Below are 17111 nucleotides of genomic sequence, written 5' to 3' on the forward strand. Positions count from 1 at the left end.
CTCTATATATATGTGCGGAGCATGGAAGCACGTAGGACTAAAGCATCTTCTAGGCACATCCTGTCCCTGCGTTGGTGTGCGCACTGACCTGCCAACATGCGCAGATGTGTGCAAAAACGACTTGTAATGCTTTAAAGGGTTTCAAACGCATGTTTTCTCTTATTTGAAGCATGCTCACTGTGAAGATACAGAGTCTGCGCATGTGCACTGCTGAAATACAGCTCTATGTACATGCTCAGTGTTCGATTACAGTTCGGTCCCTGTGTAGTAGGAATGTACGCACCCAACGCGTACATTTCCTTCAGGAGAAATTTGATGATCGCTTTCTGCAAATTAAGGATCAGCTTTAAGAACTAGTACGATCGTCAAGTGAATTGTCCTTGTCCTCTTCGTGCAGCCCTTAATGTCATTCTACAAAGTTTTAGCTCTCTAAGCAGGCATAAATTAGACATGTCAGGTTTTCGAGGTCCTTGCAAGAAGAGTTCAGCCACTCCAGGAATGTAATTGGAATTCTGGAACATGTAATTTTTTATTTAATAAAGCGATTAAACAAGACTACAAAACTCAGAAGTCACCAAAAAGCTGGCCTGGATGAACTACTTACACACAGAAACGGGTAACTTCAGAGCTCTGATGTTTTCAGAACGAAATCGTTCAAATGCTCAAACTATTAATTAATGAATTAATTACCTAAACTGCTAACCCACCAGCGCCAAGACAACCACGGGTATTCGTGCGCCTTTTGAAATTTGCGAACCTACATAACGTAAGCTTGCTGCTAGAACTCAGGGAAATGTCATGAACGTATTGATACTAATGGTAGCTAGCACATCATCGTTTCACGTTTCAAAGCATTACGTTCCAATCTCTCCTCAGTGTGTTTTCCAGAGAAAATGACATGCCATTTGTTTACATTTTAAGATTTGGTAAAGGCCCGGCCATGGTACTTAAATAGAATTATTTACCGTTCAAAGTATGCACTGATAAGGGGGAAAGATAACAGCTTTAGATGATTTTTCTAATTTATGTACCGGTTGGTTAAAAAACAATCATGCCGGTAAAAAGTGGTCAGGTGAAAACCCTACCAGTCCACTGTGTTTTGGTACAATCTACTCCCCGAAGCTTTGAAGTTTTGTGAGACGAAGGTGCAGGGTTTCAAGGCCTCAGTGTACAATGTTTACTCTCCGTGTGATTTCACATGCTCTGTTGATGGAGCCGTTCAGATTGTGTAAACAGCTTTGCCAGTTTGTACTGTGCTAGTTTTGAAAACCTTCATTAGTTTTGATGTTCATGGCTTGTTTCTCCATGCCAACTGGGTCTCTGGCATTAATGCAAGCACTCTGTAATGAAGTCGATAGAGTACTAGACTACAGTTCACAGTACAGGTATTTGGTTTCTGCTCAGGCATTGTCGTTTTTGGGAGATGTTATACCTTTCGCTTTTTATTTTTGGGTCGAGCCTGTGCAGAGCATGCCCTGCTCTGCAAAGCATGCTGTATTGAGTTAGGGACTTGACGCTCCTCCCACATTTTCCATTGGCCACTGTAAACTGTAGCTGTTCATGGGTTAAAAGGCTTAGTAGTCCCTCCTTGTCTCATTTTGTAACCTCCCATGGCGACACCCCGTTACATGTCGTGTTGCTCAGTAGGCTTTAATTACAGCCTCCGAGCACTATTTTCTCAAATAGCTATGTCCTGCCTGCTGTTGTTGGCAGGACGCTCTCTCTCCTAACGCTTTTTAAAAGTTTTATAGCACGTGTTTGCAATGCAATGGGTCTTGTATCTGCGATAGTTTTGAGCTATTGGCATTTTCATTTACAATGTCAATAGCTCAAACTCTGATAAATGCGAGACCTATTGCATTGCAAATGCTTGTTTAAAACGTTGGTTATGGGATCCCTCGACCATCCACTCGCCTAATCGCACAGACACCTACCTTGGCTTCCCCCCTGCTCCACTGGCTAGACCACTGCAACGCTGGAGGCCATTTGTGCACCTAGCTATTGCGGTTGCTGCCTTCACATCCACATAGATACTACCAACCACTCTTAAAATCCTCACCCAAAACGTGCGGGGACTCAAGAACACGGTCAAACGCAGGGCGGTCCTTTCCTACCTCGATAATACCAAAGCTGACATATGCCTCCTACAGATGACGCATCTTTTGTCAAAAGACTGCCACCGCCTCAAATCCTGCATGTTCCCGATCCAAATGTTTTTCTCAGGCCCAGCTAAATCGGCCGGGGTAGCTATCATGGTCTCCCGCACATTTCAGGAAAAAATCCTCCAGAAGGAGGCCGAAATCAAAGGGAGGCTCTTCACCTATCTATTCACGTTAGGTGGCCTGACATTCACTATTTGGTCGATATATGCCCCTAACGAAGGGCAAGAGAAATGTATACATGCAGCACTCACTGAGGCCACACCTACAGCTGAGCGCCGAATACTGTTGGGTGGGGATCTGAATCGACATATTGGACAGATTGTGCCAGCGCACAGGCCAGACAGGAGCGCTTTCAACAGCAGGGTTAGCTCGACTACAAGACCTAGACCTAAAGGATCTGTGGCGCTGCTCCCACCCCCACAGCTGTGAATATTCCTTTTATTCAAGTGCTCACAAAACATATGCTAGGCTCAACTATTTCTTGGGTATGTCACCCCTGCACACACTCCTGACTACTGCCGAAATAGGGGTTGCCTCACTCTCAGACCACGCACCAGTAATAGCTACCTTCACACTTTCTCCTCTACAATGCCCTACTCCTCACTGGTGCCTGCGCGACACTCTCCTACACCGCACAGATGTCGTACAGCAGGTACAACATGCCATTAAAGATTACCTCTCACACAACTCCAATCAGGACACCTCCATCGCAACACAATGGGCAGCACTCAAAGCAGTTATACAAGCGGAATTTGTTCCCATCTTCACAGCGGAAGAGAGACGACCTCACGCAAAAAACGAAAGAACTAGAGCAGATGCACCAGAGGACAGGGACACCTAGGGTATGGAGACAACTACGGGCCATGCGACAGCAACTTGACGTGCTGGATCAGGACAGGGCGGAATTTGCAGCCTCAGGCTGCGTCACACTTTCTACACTAGGGGGACAGATGTGGGTGCCTCCTTGCCCACAAACTTCGAGAGGCCAGACAGAAACAAGGGGTTCGGGAACTTCAATGGGGAGATGGCAGGCGGGTCTAGGAGGACTCTGAGATCGCTGGAACCTACCGGGATTTTTACGCACAACTCTATACAGAACTGCCACTAGATAATGCCCATGGCAATGCCTACCTAGCAGAAGCCGACCTACCCTCCTTAACTAAAACACAGGGTGATCACCTAGAAAGAGACATTAGAATAGAGAGGGTCGTGGGGGCCATCTCACGCCTAAAACTAGGGAAATCCCCAGGACCCGATGGCACTCAGCCGTCTTCTATAAAACATTTTGCTCAATTCCTTTGCCCAAACAGGGGCGATCTCCCAGGACATGCGTGAAGCCTCTATAGTGGTCATATCGAAATCAGGGCGAGACAAGACAGTCTGTGGAGCGTATCGTCCGATTTCTCTCCTTAACATTGACATCAAATTATACACCTGAATATTGGCAGCTCGCCTGGGGCCCCACATGCCATGGTTAATAGACCCAGACCAAGTGGGCTTTATCCCCCAATGCCAAACGAGTGACAATAACAAACGAGCTCTCCACCTCATAAAGAAGGTCTACCAGACACTAGGGGAGTATATAAGGCTCACCAATGATGCAAAGAAGGCCTTCGATGGGTGCATTGGCTTTACTTGGAACAAGGGCTCTCACGGGTGGGAATGGGGGATAAACTGAGAACGTGCATTTTAAATTGTTATTGATTCCCTACAGCTACGATTCGGGTAAAAGGTCACACATCATCCCGCTTCCCTATAGCACTTTATATGGAGCCTTTGGCCCACCGAATCCGGCACAACCCTTTGATAACAGGGATTAAATTTGGGTGACATCCATACTATCAGTCTGTACGCGGACGATGTCCTGATCTCCCTATCAAACCCAGTTCCAGCACTGAGAGCCTGCTTCCTGGAGCTGGAATGCTTTGCGCAGGCCTCCGGGTTTAAAGTTAATTTAGACAAATCCGTTGCGCTGGACCTCTCCCTGTCACCCTCCACTCAGGTGTGTCTCCAGGGGCAATATCCTGTACAATGGTCTGAAAGCTCAATCTCCTATCTAGGGATTCAACTGGCCCCTTCCATCCCGGCTACGGCGGCCATCAACTATGCCCAACCAAGAGCCCGAATACGCTCAGAATTTAGTCAATGGAAACACTACCCGTTCCCATGGCTACCCGTTCCCATGGCTAGGCAGAGTGGCGTTCATCAAAATGACCATCTTGCCCCAGATATTATATGTATTAAAAACTTTGCCACTCCATCCTCCCACTGGGTGGATCCAACAGACCCAATCAGAGCTGGATCAATTTATATGGCAAGGCCGCAGACCTCGGCTGAAACACGCTATAGCCGTCCTACCTCCTGAGGACGGCGGTCTCAGAGTACCCGAACTCAGCTTTATTTCCAAGCAACGCAAATGTATTACCTGGTTGAATGGAACCGACTGGAATCCGAAAAGCACTGGTTCTTTCAGGATCGGGCGGTAGCTGCCACGTCCCTTCAGAAGGTCCCCTTCCTTCGAAAGGCGCACAGATCTCCTAATCTCCACGAATCATAAATTACAAGGGTGTCCTTGGAGACCTGGGATAGAACTAGCACTAAACATAACAACTACATTTCCCTTGCCGCTCACCCCAATCTTCGACAATCCAGACTTTCAAGCGGGCATGGGCTAAGCAGTAGGTGCAAACTGGAGCTCCATGGATTGCAAGTCTCTGGGTCACCTATTCGATCTAGACAGGATCATTTCATTTCAACCGGTAAAATCGGAGTACAGGATTCCTGAAACTGAGCGACTACGGTATCTACAGGTTTGACACAAGGCACTACATCCGATTATTATAATGCACGCTCACCAGCCTCTCTCTACATACGAAAAATGGCTTCTCATGCGCACATCAGACAGGAAACTTATCTCTGACTTGTATAAAATGTTACTAACCAGAAACATACATATGTACAGCGACAGTCGGGCCCGCTGGGCGTGAGACCTTGGTAGGTCACATAGGTACAAAGAGTGGGAGGGGGAATTACAGAGCCCGCCACTCAGCCTATCACACGGGACTGACCGAGACAATGACGAAAATAGCCACATATTGGTATTAGACTCATGCACGCATCCACTTAGCTGACCCACGACAGAGTGCAGATTGATGGAGGGGTTGTGGAAAAACCGGCACTCTAGTGCATATCCTCTGGGACTGCGAACATCTACAATCCTACTGGACTCAGGTTCTCGATGAAGTGTATAACCATCTTGACACACAAATACCGAGGTTCCCCGCCTACGTTATACTAGGTCTCCCGAATCCCTTGACAATATCCTCTCAAATCCCGAAGAGGCCGCCTAATCGCAATAGTTCTAGGCTCAGCAATTCAAAACATCCTGACTCACTGGCGCACACCCCAGATCCCCCTCTCATTTATAGGCTGGCTGCAGCGACTATGGCATGCTTTAGAGATGGAGAAAATGACTCTCACACTGGCAGGGAAAGGCTCCACGTTCAGAGACTTCAGGCAACCATTTCTGTCTCTTCTTGCCTCAGAATTTCGGGAAGCAACTTGCCACTGGTATCTGACACTCTCAGATCAACAGCAAACAGCTACTTAAACTGACTTTCACCTACTGGCTCTGGTCAGTACCCAGAACACTCACTACCCTGATGGACGAGGGATGGGAGGGTGGAGGGTATAGCGTAAGTTTCATTTTTATGTTTTTGTATATCGTTGAGTTGCTTGGAATCCCCAGCGTGGGCATTCTACTCACTCGGGGCTCTTATTACCCATGTTGTTCAAAATACCTTGGGAGACGAGTACTGTTCATGTTTGACAAAATCTAAATAAAAGATTTAAACCATTAAGACTAACTAGCCTTACCAAGGATACCTTTAACATCTTCAAGCCCCCCAAAGCATGTCTGATTTCCTAATCGTACGTAAATAAGCCCATCTCACCTCTTCAAAGTCCCACTAACTCCCTAATTTTCCCTCCCCACTGCACATTTGAATCCCTCATCTCAAGTCTCCAAAGTCCATCCCATTCCTCAACCTCATCTTACCCAAATCCCTTTGACTGTCCATTCTCCATTCATCAATGGTCCTCTGACTTCACAACTCTACTCAACACCCTTGAATTACCACACCTAAAGCATCTCTGACTAACTAACCTCAGCCCTTCAACATCCTACTAACCCCATAACCTCTTTTCAATAACAATCTGACTCCATAACCTCACCTCCTCAAAACTCTTTTGACTCCTTGATCTCACCCAGGCTCCTTCTGACTCCCCGACTACCCCCAGTGCCCCTTTGACTCCATATCCTCTCCAAAGCCCCTTTGACTCCCTACCCCCAACTCCTCAAACCTCTCTGACCCCGGGGGCGCTAGGTGGCGCACGAGCAAGACAGCAGCACTGCAGTGAGGCTCCTGCAGCTCGGCGAAACTATCTTTCCATTTATCTTGCCCAGATGGAATTAATCACCCGATAACCACTGCTTGCCTGTAGCACCACGCACTGGGGCTGAGAATCTGGGACATAAGGCTGGCACTGTTCCATCGCCGTCAGCAGATCCTGATACCGCCGCTGGGAGGGCCTATTCTGCCCGGAGTTGCCGCTGGGTGAGGTGGGCTATGCGAGCACCGCGGCACTCACGAGGTGAGTCGGCCCTGACTGGGGTGGCTCGCACTCTAGGAAATTGGCGATAAGCGGTGAATGCATGATATCCTCCTAGGCGTAGACTGGCAAACGCGCCTCCCGAGGCCGGAGCTGCAGCAGTTCTCTATCTCCTTTCTACCGCCCTTCATTTGCCTCTGTGGCGCGGAGCGTGCCATAACTGTCACGGACCCCCGGGTGGCGGACTTACCACAAGCGGCACCGCAATGATCTGCTTCCCTGCATGGCTAGCAGCGGTTGTGCTGCTGCATCGGTGCCTACCCTCGCGATCATGGTGCGTGTGGCATGGGTGTCGTTTCTGGAGAGCCTGCATTTGAAAGGCCTTGGCGGCCAGCCTACCTGCTGCGGGGGATACTGCGGTGGCCATTACCCTGCGCATCCTGGACCCGGGTGCTGTTACCGTGCTGAACTATCGCTGGTGACGCCCCTACAGCCTAAGAGACACCCATACAGTACTTCAGGGCTCGCTCTCAGGGCCCTGTGCAAATACCTACTGACTGTTGCTTAGAATACTGTGACACTGTCCCCAGTGTGGGAAAGCTCCCATCTAGCATCAGCCACTACCAAGGTGCCTCACAGCAGTTACACTCTACTCCTACATTACCATGCTCGCTGGCACAATCCCCATGCTGATCCTTGGGGTGCCACATAGCTAAACTAGTTCAAGTCTTCCTGGATAGTGGGATCTCCCCATGGCGCTACTGGCTAACTGTGACACACACCTGCTACAACACACGTGGTGGTGGCCCAATGCACAGTTGACGCCGCGCACTTGGAGTTTACAAGGGGGACTCACTCCCACGAATATATATGCGGCCATGACACAATCTTCTGCCCTTGCTGCTGTTGAAGACCATGGGCAACTCAAGCTCCTCGTTCCCTGTTCAGGTGGACCATGGAACGCAAACCCAGAGACAGACGCTGATTCCACAGCTGCAACATACTGAAATTGGGAAAGACCGATGCAAAACAGTCACGGCTGACGTTCGAAATAAAAAAAAGCGCCCAACTGCACCAGGAAGAGTCTGAAGGAAACAGTGGCGAAACTGCCCCAGGGACGTCTCCATCGCCAGATGAAGATATGAAAGACTTTCTCCTAGAGGTCAGGCAAGGACTCACTACTATCGCGGATAAAATGGATGCCATGACCACGCGAATGGATGCCATAGTTCACAAACTAGATGGCCATGAAGAACTAATTAAAGAAGCAGAGGACCGTATCTCCAAAGCTGAAGGCACCATGTCACATATCCAGACAAATGTGGTGCAAATGGACAAACTTCTGAAAATCATTTCAGCGAAAAACGAAGAGATCGAGGCGAGAAAAAGACATAACAACATACACGTCCTTGGCATCCTGGAAAGTACAAACACTGGCAAAATGGAAGAGTATGTAGAAAGACTGTTGCTGGCCACAATTTGTGCTGAATCCCTCTCTTCTCACTTCATTGTCGAAGGTGCACATCGGTCTTGGGACCCCAAACACCACCAGGGAGTATGCCAAGACCGATCATTGGTAAGCTCCTAAATTATCAGGACCGAGATGTTGCCCTCAGAGTGGCCCGGGAAAAACGACTGCTTAATTTTGAGGGCAATGCTTTCACCATGTATCCAGACTTCACAGCAGCTGTACAAGAGGAGCGGCGCAAGTTCCTCCCTGCCAAACAAAAGCTATGTCAAGCCCAAATATGTGCTATTATATCTGGCCCATCTGAGAATTACTCACCAATTCTTGAAACGCTTCAAACGCCAGAATGCAGCCTCTGCCCTGCCGGTCGCTTCAGCCAGGTCGGCATCACCGACTACAGAGTAATTTGTCATTTGCAGCAGGGGGAGCACATCTCCAGAGATATTCAAGATGCTACGATGACATGACGCCACAGGAATGTTGAACTGTGCGCCTACTAGTGTGGGGCACTTGCCCCTGCAAACCAGATAAGTGAGACACTGGGCCAAGGAGACAACTTAGAGGTTATCGTTACCATCCCACTGACTTTTTGATGGGGAGGATGCATGCACCTAGGAGATCCCCCCCCCCACCCCGAGGATGCTCCCCCTTCGAGTTTTGCTGCAAAGCTGCATGCAATTTGTTTTGAAAGTATTTGGGTGTTTGGGTGGGGGGTGGGGAAGATATGGCTGGCATGTTTGGGATGCTTCAGTGGGTGGGGGGGATGGGGGTTTCTTTTTGACTTCTTTACCATATGTACGACACAACATGACAGATAGAAATATGGTTGCCTTTCTATTCTCTCTGCAAACGTCAGAGGTCTACCGTGTTGACTACTGGATACCAATAGGTAGCATGGCTAACCTGACACCTCAACAGAAATTGCAGATCATCACTTGGAATGTTAGGGGGTTACGTGATCCATGGAGACGCCGCCAGATACTAGCATATTTAGACTGACACCAGATCCATATTGCCCTGCTCCAAGAAACACACATTAATCCCCGACACACCGCTACTTTCGCACATAAATGGACTGACCACAGGATATTTTCATCGTACTCCTTGTATGCCAGAAGGACGGCCATGCTTATTAAAAAACGGACCCCTTTTGCCCTAGCTGGGACATTACTAGATCACCATGGGTGATATTGCCTTGTTTGGGGACGGTTGGGTATAGAGTCGGTTACTTTGGTATGTTGCTATGGCCCTAATGTCGACACCCCTGATTTTTTTGCCACGCTCGGGGCAAGATCGTAGAGATCGGCTCTACTTATATAATATGGGGGGAGGGATTTTAATGTTGCCCTTAATCCTGCCGTAGATAGGTCCAACCCAGCACCTCATCATTATAATAGTTTGCATGAAGTCCTACAGGGCATAATGGCGGATAACAGATTATTCGACGATTGGCGCCACAACCAATCCTCAAATATTGGAAGACACACATTTTATTGTGCAGGCTGCATCTTGGGCCCGCTTAGATTATTGTCTACTCTCCCGTGGCCTAGGCCCATCATTAAAATATATCACGCATTTAGCTAGAACATACTCCGATCATTCCCCTGTTAACCTTACACTTGTCACGGGCGTGGCCGACCTCCTAAGATGGCGGACGTGACCTGGTGAGGATAAGGACCCTGGGGGGGAATATCCTGAAAACTCACAGCAGTGCGGATTCTAAACAATGTCTAGGAGGTTCTGACACCTACACGTTGCTGCCTGACGACGAAATCCAGCCCGATCCCGGTGCAAAGACTGCAGAGAGGGGTCACGGAAACTGGGAGTCGATTATGAGACTTGCGGCCTAGAAGCAGAGCCGAAGAAGACCGCAAGACGGACTGCGACTCTCGATGCCTATGATCAGGCACGGGTGGCAGGGGACGCAACTGCAGATGGTGACGGCTGCGGCTTCCCGGCATATAGGCGTCTGAGTGTCTGAGCACCGGAGATCGGCAGTTGATCCTGACCTGCTGAAGGACAATGTATTACCACAGGGGGGTGAGAGGCGCATATGCGGCGCATCGGGCTGGGAGTGGGTGGCCCTTTCTACCCCTTGCCTCGCCTCCACGGCCTGCTGACACCCTGTAAGGCAGAGCAGTGGGGGAAACTGCATGTAGGCACGGACCTGGATCCACAGTGCGGGAAATACCTCTTGGCGGTGGCGCCCGGCTGGGCAATGCGAGTGGGCTCCCCCAATAGCCCCATGGCATGCTGCTCGGCTGAAAGACGTGGGCGGACTCCCCCAACAACACCCACCTTCCCCACACACTACCAGGAGTTATTTTGGGAATGCCCGATGCATGCTGGACTGCACTAGGATTGCCTGAGAAGACGGATACTGAGGTAGCTGTAATTACAGAATAACGGGTGACGACCTGTTGTAGGGTGGACCCCCGGGGGCTACTATGAAAATTGAGGCACGGTGACACAGTGCCGGTGGTGACGAGGTGGTGTGAGGCGACCACTACAGACATGAGAGCGCAGTAGTGAACTGTAATGTATTCCCTGGTGAGACTACACATTACCGCAGGGCAGTGAGGAGCACAGGAGTGGTAAATCGGGATGGGCGTGGGCGGCCCTTTCTGCTATTCACTTCACCTCCGCCGCCTACAGACATCTTATGGGCCTATTGCCGGGAGTTCTTTCAGGCACATCAGATACCTGCTAGGCTACACCAGAGCCGACCGAGGCACGGTCTGAGGGCAATGTAGAGGCGGGTCACATTGCAGGGAAGCGGACGATGGCCTGCTACAAGGAGAACCACCGGAGGCTGTCGTGACGACCGGAGTGCTGAAGCATAGAACCAGTGGTGCCTCGGAAGGAGGCGCCAGCGTTCACTCACCAGAGTACATAGCGACTTATTACCTGGTGAGAAGTGGAGATTGCAGAATTGGTCAAGACCATGTGACATATTGTGAACAGCAGTGGCCCTTAGACTCAATGCCCTAGCTAGGGACCAGCTGGAGTTCATGATGGGCAGACTAAAGGGCAAGGTTCTGGACAGCGACTGGTGGCGGGAGGGGGGCCCCCCGAATTCAATGATAAATGATAAAGAACCAGCGCCGGGCACTTCAATCACTAATCCGACTGAGTCCCACTCGGAGAAACTGAATTTAATACTAAAGGAGATCTGAGACTCCAGAAGTTAATGGAACAGCAGCTAGGGGCCCTCATGACTAGCCTTTACCTACTGCGGAAAGACCATGGGAAGCTTACCGATACAGTGCATGATCATGAGAAGGCATTGACAAGCATCGACCCTCAACTCAAAGAACATGAAACGCATATACAACAGCTACAACACCAAGTTACTGGACTCCAGGACCGGATTGAGGATGCGGAGGGACGCAATAGGAGGAATAACGTCTGAGTTATTGGATTGCCGGAACGAATTGAGGGGGTGAGACCAGAGGATTTTATGGAAACATGGTTCAGAGAGCATGTTGCTCCTGAGGGTCTGTCCCCATACTTCTGAGTGGAGAGGGCACACCGGATTCCAACTGGTGTGCCAAAAGTGGGGCCCCATGCCCTCTGATTGTCAAGATTCTGAATTACAGGGACAGAGACATGCTACTCCAAAAAGCGAGGGAAAAGGTGAACATCCAATTTGAAAACCAGAGGATTTCATTGTACCCGGACTACACGATCATGGTTCAGCACCAACGCACCTCTTTCCAAGCTGTAAAGAAAAAACTACGAGCTGCACAACTCAAATACACCCTATTGTTCCCTGCCAGGCTCAAAGTCATGCACAACAAGAAATCTTATTTCTTTGACAGTCCCAACGATGTGGAAGAATGGCTCGAGGTAATGGACTTAGGACACAGTCAGGAGAGTCTGTCTGGCTCGGTGAGACATAACCCTGCACAGTCACAACACCAGCAACCCCAAGGCAGGGGTGGAGGCTCGAGGAATTCTGTAAGACTGGGTCCGACTCAGGCCCAGAAGGTGGCGGACAAGGCAGAGGCATTGGCGGTCGCCGGATCCTTCCGAGAAGACAACATGAAGATCTCAACAGACTCCGCGGCCCCCAAAACGGGAGATGGCCTGTTTGACAACTAAGAGGCGGACATAAAATATCCCCATACTAGGATTGCATGAGGCTGTCTGCTGGAGCATGGACCTGATGCCGAACGTTGGACAGTATCCTTTTTCTGTTTCTTACACTGATCGGGCTGTGCGTATCACAATGTATATACTGTTTGTATTATGATCTGTTTTGTTATGCTCATGCATTACTTATGCAGTCGTTATTAATCTAGACCGATGAGATGTTAAAAGCGCAAAGCTACACCCAGGTAACAATAGTTAGAACGCTATAGCAGGCCCCACTGTCCTGTATACGGTAACCCTCACTATAATGCGCACTGACAAGTATAACTTGAGAGATAAAGAAACCACCCCTCCCGGGGCCCAGTAGAGCCAACAGAGTTCTACACTTACATAGACGACAGTATGGTTGACGGTGCGCACCCACCACGAAGCGCATGCACTGTCCTATGGTTCTCATAGCTTTCAGTTTATATTTGGCTCAGCATTCTTTGTTGGCTGTGCTGTGTATGGTTAGCTTGCAAGGGATGGGGGTTTCCTGGTCTACACTGTAAAGGAGGCAGGATGCACACCTTGTATTCCTCATTTCTCAAGCTTGTCTTCTTATGTCCGAAAAAGTGCGTGCTGATTGAATCAAGTGCCATGCCCTATCGGCACTAAAGTTATAAACATCACTGCCGTGGGGCTTCATCACGCCCCAAACAATCGCACTGCTGAATGTGCGAATTCCGCCAATGTTTATTTGTTTATTCACCATAATCCAAGTTCATCCATGTACTCCATAATATTCCAAACTCATTTTAACTTATTCTCAAATTTTTATGCGAGTCCACATGCTGTGTGTCTATGCCATTTCCGATTTTTTACTGTTCACTCTGCGTCTATCCGGACTTTTTGAATGAACAGGACTGAAGCATTAATTCAAGTCAGGCAGCGTTTATTCTTTAAAAAATACCCAATGCATTTCGGGCTCAACGCCCTTCTTCGGGGGTCACTGTGAATAGAATAATAAATGACCACAATCACAAATTCTGCTCGTCACTTCAATATAGCATTACCTAATACTAACCAGTTATAAATATAGTTATAAATATATTGTGCGATGACAGAAACAATTTTATCACTTTAGCAAAACCTAGCGCAGTAAATACATATATTACGAAAGTGACAGACAGCTTGCCTCAACCATTCCTTCCCATTTTAAAATTTTCCTTATTTATCACATTTCAAAATTCTGAAACCAACCCCTCACCCTGTTCAATACACGTTGATTACTCCAGAAACCTTCCTATATCCCTCCAACCGGACAGCGTATCGATTGTGTTTCGCTTCAAACCATATGTGCATCAGTCTACAATCACCCTTTCCCCACTCGGGAACAGTTTGAAAAATGCTGTCCGCTGGAGCATGGACCTGATGCCGAACGTTGGACAGTATCCTTTTTCTGTTTCTTACACTGATCGGGCTGTGCGTATCACAATGTATATACTGTTTGTATTATGATCCGTTTTGTTATGCTCATGCATTACTTATGCAGTCGTTATTAATCTAGACCGATGAGATGTTAAAAGCGCAAAGCTACACCCAGGTAACAATAGTTAGAACGCTATAGCAGGCCCCACTGTCCTGTATACGGTAACCCTCACTATAATGCCCACTGACAAGTATAACTTGAGAGATAAAGAAACCACCCCTCCCGGGGCCCAGTAGAGCCAACAGAGTTCTACACTTACATAGACGACAGTATGGTTGACGGTGCGCACCCCCCACGAAGCGCATACACTGTCCTATGGTTCTCATAGCTTTCAGTTTATATTTGGCTCAGCATTCTTTGTTGGCTGTGCTGTGTATGGTTAGCTTGCAAGGGATGGGGGTTTCCTGGTCTATACACACTCAGGGGATTCGTCCTGCACGGAGAACAACACAAGTGGTGAATATATGTCTCGTAAACAAACCAGCTTAGGCTCATACAACCTATTAACCTGGAATGTACGAGGGCTGTGACCAAGGGACATAGAATACATGCATGCCTTTCATAGGAGACGGGTGCAGATTGTGTTTTTACAGAAGCCCCACCTGACAGAGGCAGAGGCAGGGAAAACTTGGAAAAAATTGAGAGGCCGAATATATACCACTCATTATTCAGCCTTCGCTAGGGAGGCGACCATATGAATACGCCATGGAGTCCCATTTGAAGAAGTTGAGCGGCAGGTGGATGATAATAGGTGGTATATACTTCTGAAAGGCACTTTAGATGGTCTACCCATGGTCCTTGGTTGTATATATGCGCCGAATTTCGACCAAGACACATTTTTCTCTGATCTGGGCAGGGCTTTGGTGGGGTATGATACCATTCCCTGGATCCTGGGAGGATACTGCAACGCGATACTAGACAAAGAATTAGACAGATCCCATCCTCCATTTAACTGGGCCATGCACATACAAACAGACTGAACTCCTGAACACTTGGATACAGGGTTGGGGTCTCGTGATGTATGGTGAAAGTTACATCCTACACACAAGGAATATTCTTTTTACTCCCCGGTTCATCAGCTTCACACCAGGCTTGATACATTTCTTTGTTTGCACACATTTGTCGCACAAATACACCAGTCGACATATCTAGCCAAGACATTCTCAGATCATAATCCCCTGAAGGCTACTCTGACGTGGGGCAGGGTCCCGACCCCGGTGCAGACCTGGAAACTATGGCCCCAATTCCTAGAAGACGCTCCCTTTCGGAGCACATTACTAGATATTGTCAATAATTACTTTGCAGATAACTGGAATACAGCATCTTCCAACCTCATAGATTGGGATGCGTTTAAAGTGGTGGTACGTGGTTCGACAATTAGTGCTACCATAGGGGCACGCCAAGAAACGAATAAAAGACTTATAGCTACAGAGGCACTGATGACAGAGATTAGAAACAGTTGCAATGACTGATGACGAAAAACGGGAATCTCTCCAAGAGGCTCGTATTAGGCACGCAGAGACTCTGTAAACACTTAGAGTCATGGACTACCGAGCGTATACGCAAATGAAGCACATGGATGCTGGCAAATCCGGAACGTTTCTAGCTCAGATACTGAGAGATAACACAGAGACGCAGTTGATCACTTGTATCTGTTCACAATAGAAGGGACTGATTCACATTCAAAGTGAGATTAATGAAGCGTTTTGTAATTATCTCTCTACCCTATATGAAGCCCCACTGCATGTGGACGACGGTCTCATGGAGGCCTTTTTCAGTGCCTGAAGTTCCCCAAGATCCCAGAGGCTATGCGAAAAGAACTTATAGGTCCCATCACCCAACAGGAAATGAGAGCAGCGATAAAAGGCCTTAACAGTGATAAAACCCCGGGACTAGACGGCCTACCTGTGGAATTGTACGCGATATATTCGGATGTCTTAGTACCTAAGCTGGTGGAATTATATAAGATAGCTTGAGAGACCGGTGTTTTGCCGCAATCCACGATGCAAGCTATGGTGGTGTCACTCCCCAAACCAGGATGAGAAATTAAAGAGATGTCTAATTACAGGCCACAGTCGTTACTGGCCACCGAATACAAAATTCTTAGTGAGGCCCTAGCAAACCGACTGGTCCCGGCTCTCCCCACTCTTATACACAGTGACCAATGCGGGTTTCTCCCGAGGCTTAGCACTTCACTCAACACTAGGGGACTTCACCATGTAATGAGGTCTATTCCCAGCGAATGCGACAGGGCAGGATGTCTGACGTTAGACCTACGTCAGGCATTTGACTCCATAACGTGGGAGTACATGTTCACAGCCCTGTTGTGTTTTGGCCTCCCCCAGGAGTTCTTGCAGTGGGTGCGCCTACTCTATACCGACCCTACTGCGAGGGCATGTACCGGGAGGTAGATCTCCTCGGAATACGCGGTGCACAGAGGCAGTAGGCAGGGGTCCCCACTCTCCCCTCTCCTGTTTGTGCTTGCAGTGGAACTGCTGGCCATAGCTTTGAGACGGTCATCTGAGGGTTTGGGAATTCCCATACTGGATGCTACACACCTTATCTCAATATATGCGGACGACATCCTCATGTATTTGCGAGACTTAGAAGGCGAGGCGAGCCCGCTCCCTATGGTATTCTCCGCTTTTTATTTCCATAAAGGTCTTCGTCCAGATGTATTTCAATTCGGTACCTTTCAGATACCAGTAGCACAGTATACTTTCAAGTACCTAGGCATCCACCTCTATAGGAATCCTGCAGACCAACTAGAAGGCAACTTGATGAAGGCCATCGCCTCTTCTTTGCCCTAGTATTTCCTTCTGGACATCCCTGCCACTGTACGTAATGGGGAGGATAGCCATCTCCAAGATGGTGATGCTGCCCCTACTATTATATTTCTTTGTAAATGTGCCCCTGCTGGTGCCTCAGGCTACATTTCGCTTATTAGACACACTTTTGGTGTAACTTATATGGGGCAGTGATAGGCGCAGGGTAGGTCTCAAGAAATTACAGCTAAAATCAAACAGGGGAGGGTTAGGAGTCCCCGATTTTTTAGCATATTATTATGCATCTCAACTGCAATGGTTGTCTTTCTGGACAGCAGGCAGGAACTTGCAAGAAATAAATTATACTACACAGGATCTGGAAAGGGGTACGCTACATGGTATGCTGCTCCAAAGGGCGAAAATACCAGTGGATGGTCCACCAGTCGCGGAGGTGGGTTCATTCATTGGGGATGGGGTACTTATGGATCATGGCACATTTGTGAGGATCACTGGGGCTTCTGATCGCCTTTACCTACTGC

At 48.5% G+C, this 17111-nt stretch overlaps 1 protein-coding gene across 1 annotated transcript in view; it reads left to right on the plus strand.

Moving 5' to 3' along the window:
- The window catches only part of MFNG (MFNG O-fucosylpeptide 3-beta-N-acetylglucosaminyltransferase), a 119777-nt gene that overhangs the window by 71515 nt on the left and 31151 nt on the right, over positions 1 to 17111 (plus strand). The window lies entirely within an intron of this gene.

Source organism: Lissotriton vulgaris, chromosome 1_1 (genome assembly GCF_964263255.1).
Source record: "Lissotriton vulgaris chromosome 1_1, aLisVul1.2, whole genome shotgun sequence".
NCBI lineage: Eukaryota > Metazoa > Chordata > Amphibia > Caudata > Salamandridae > Lissotriton > Lissotriton vulgaris.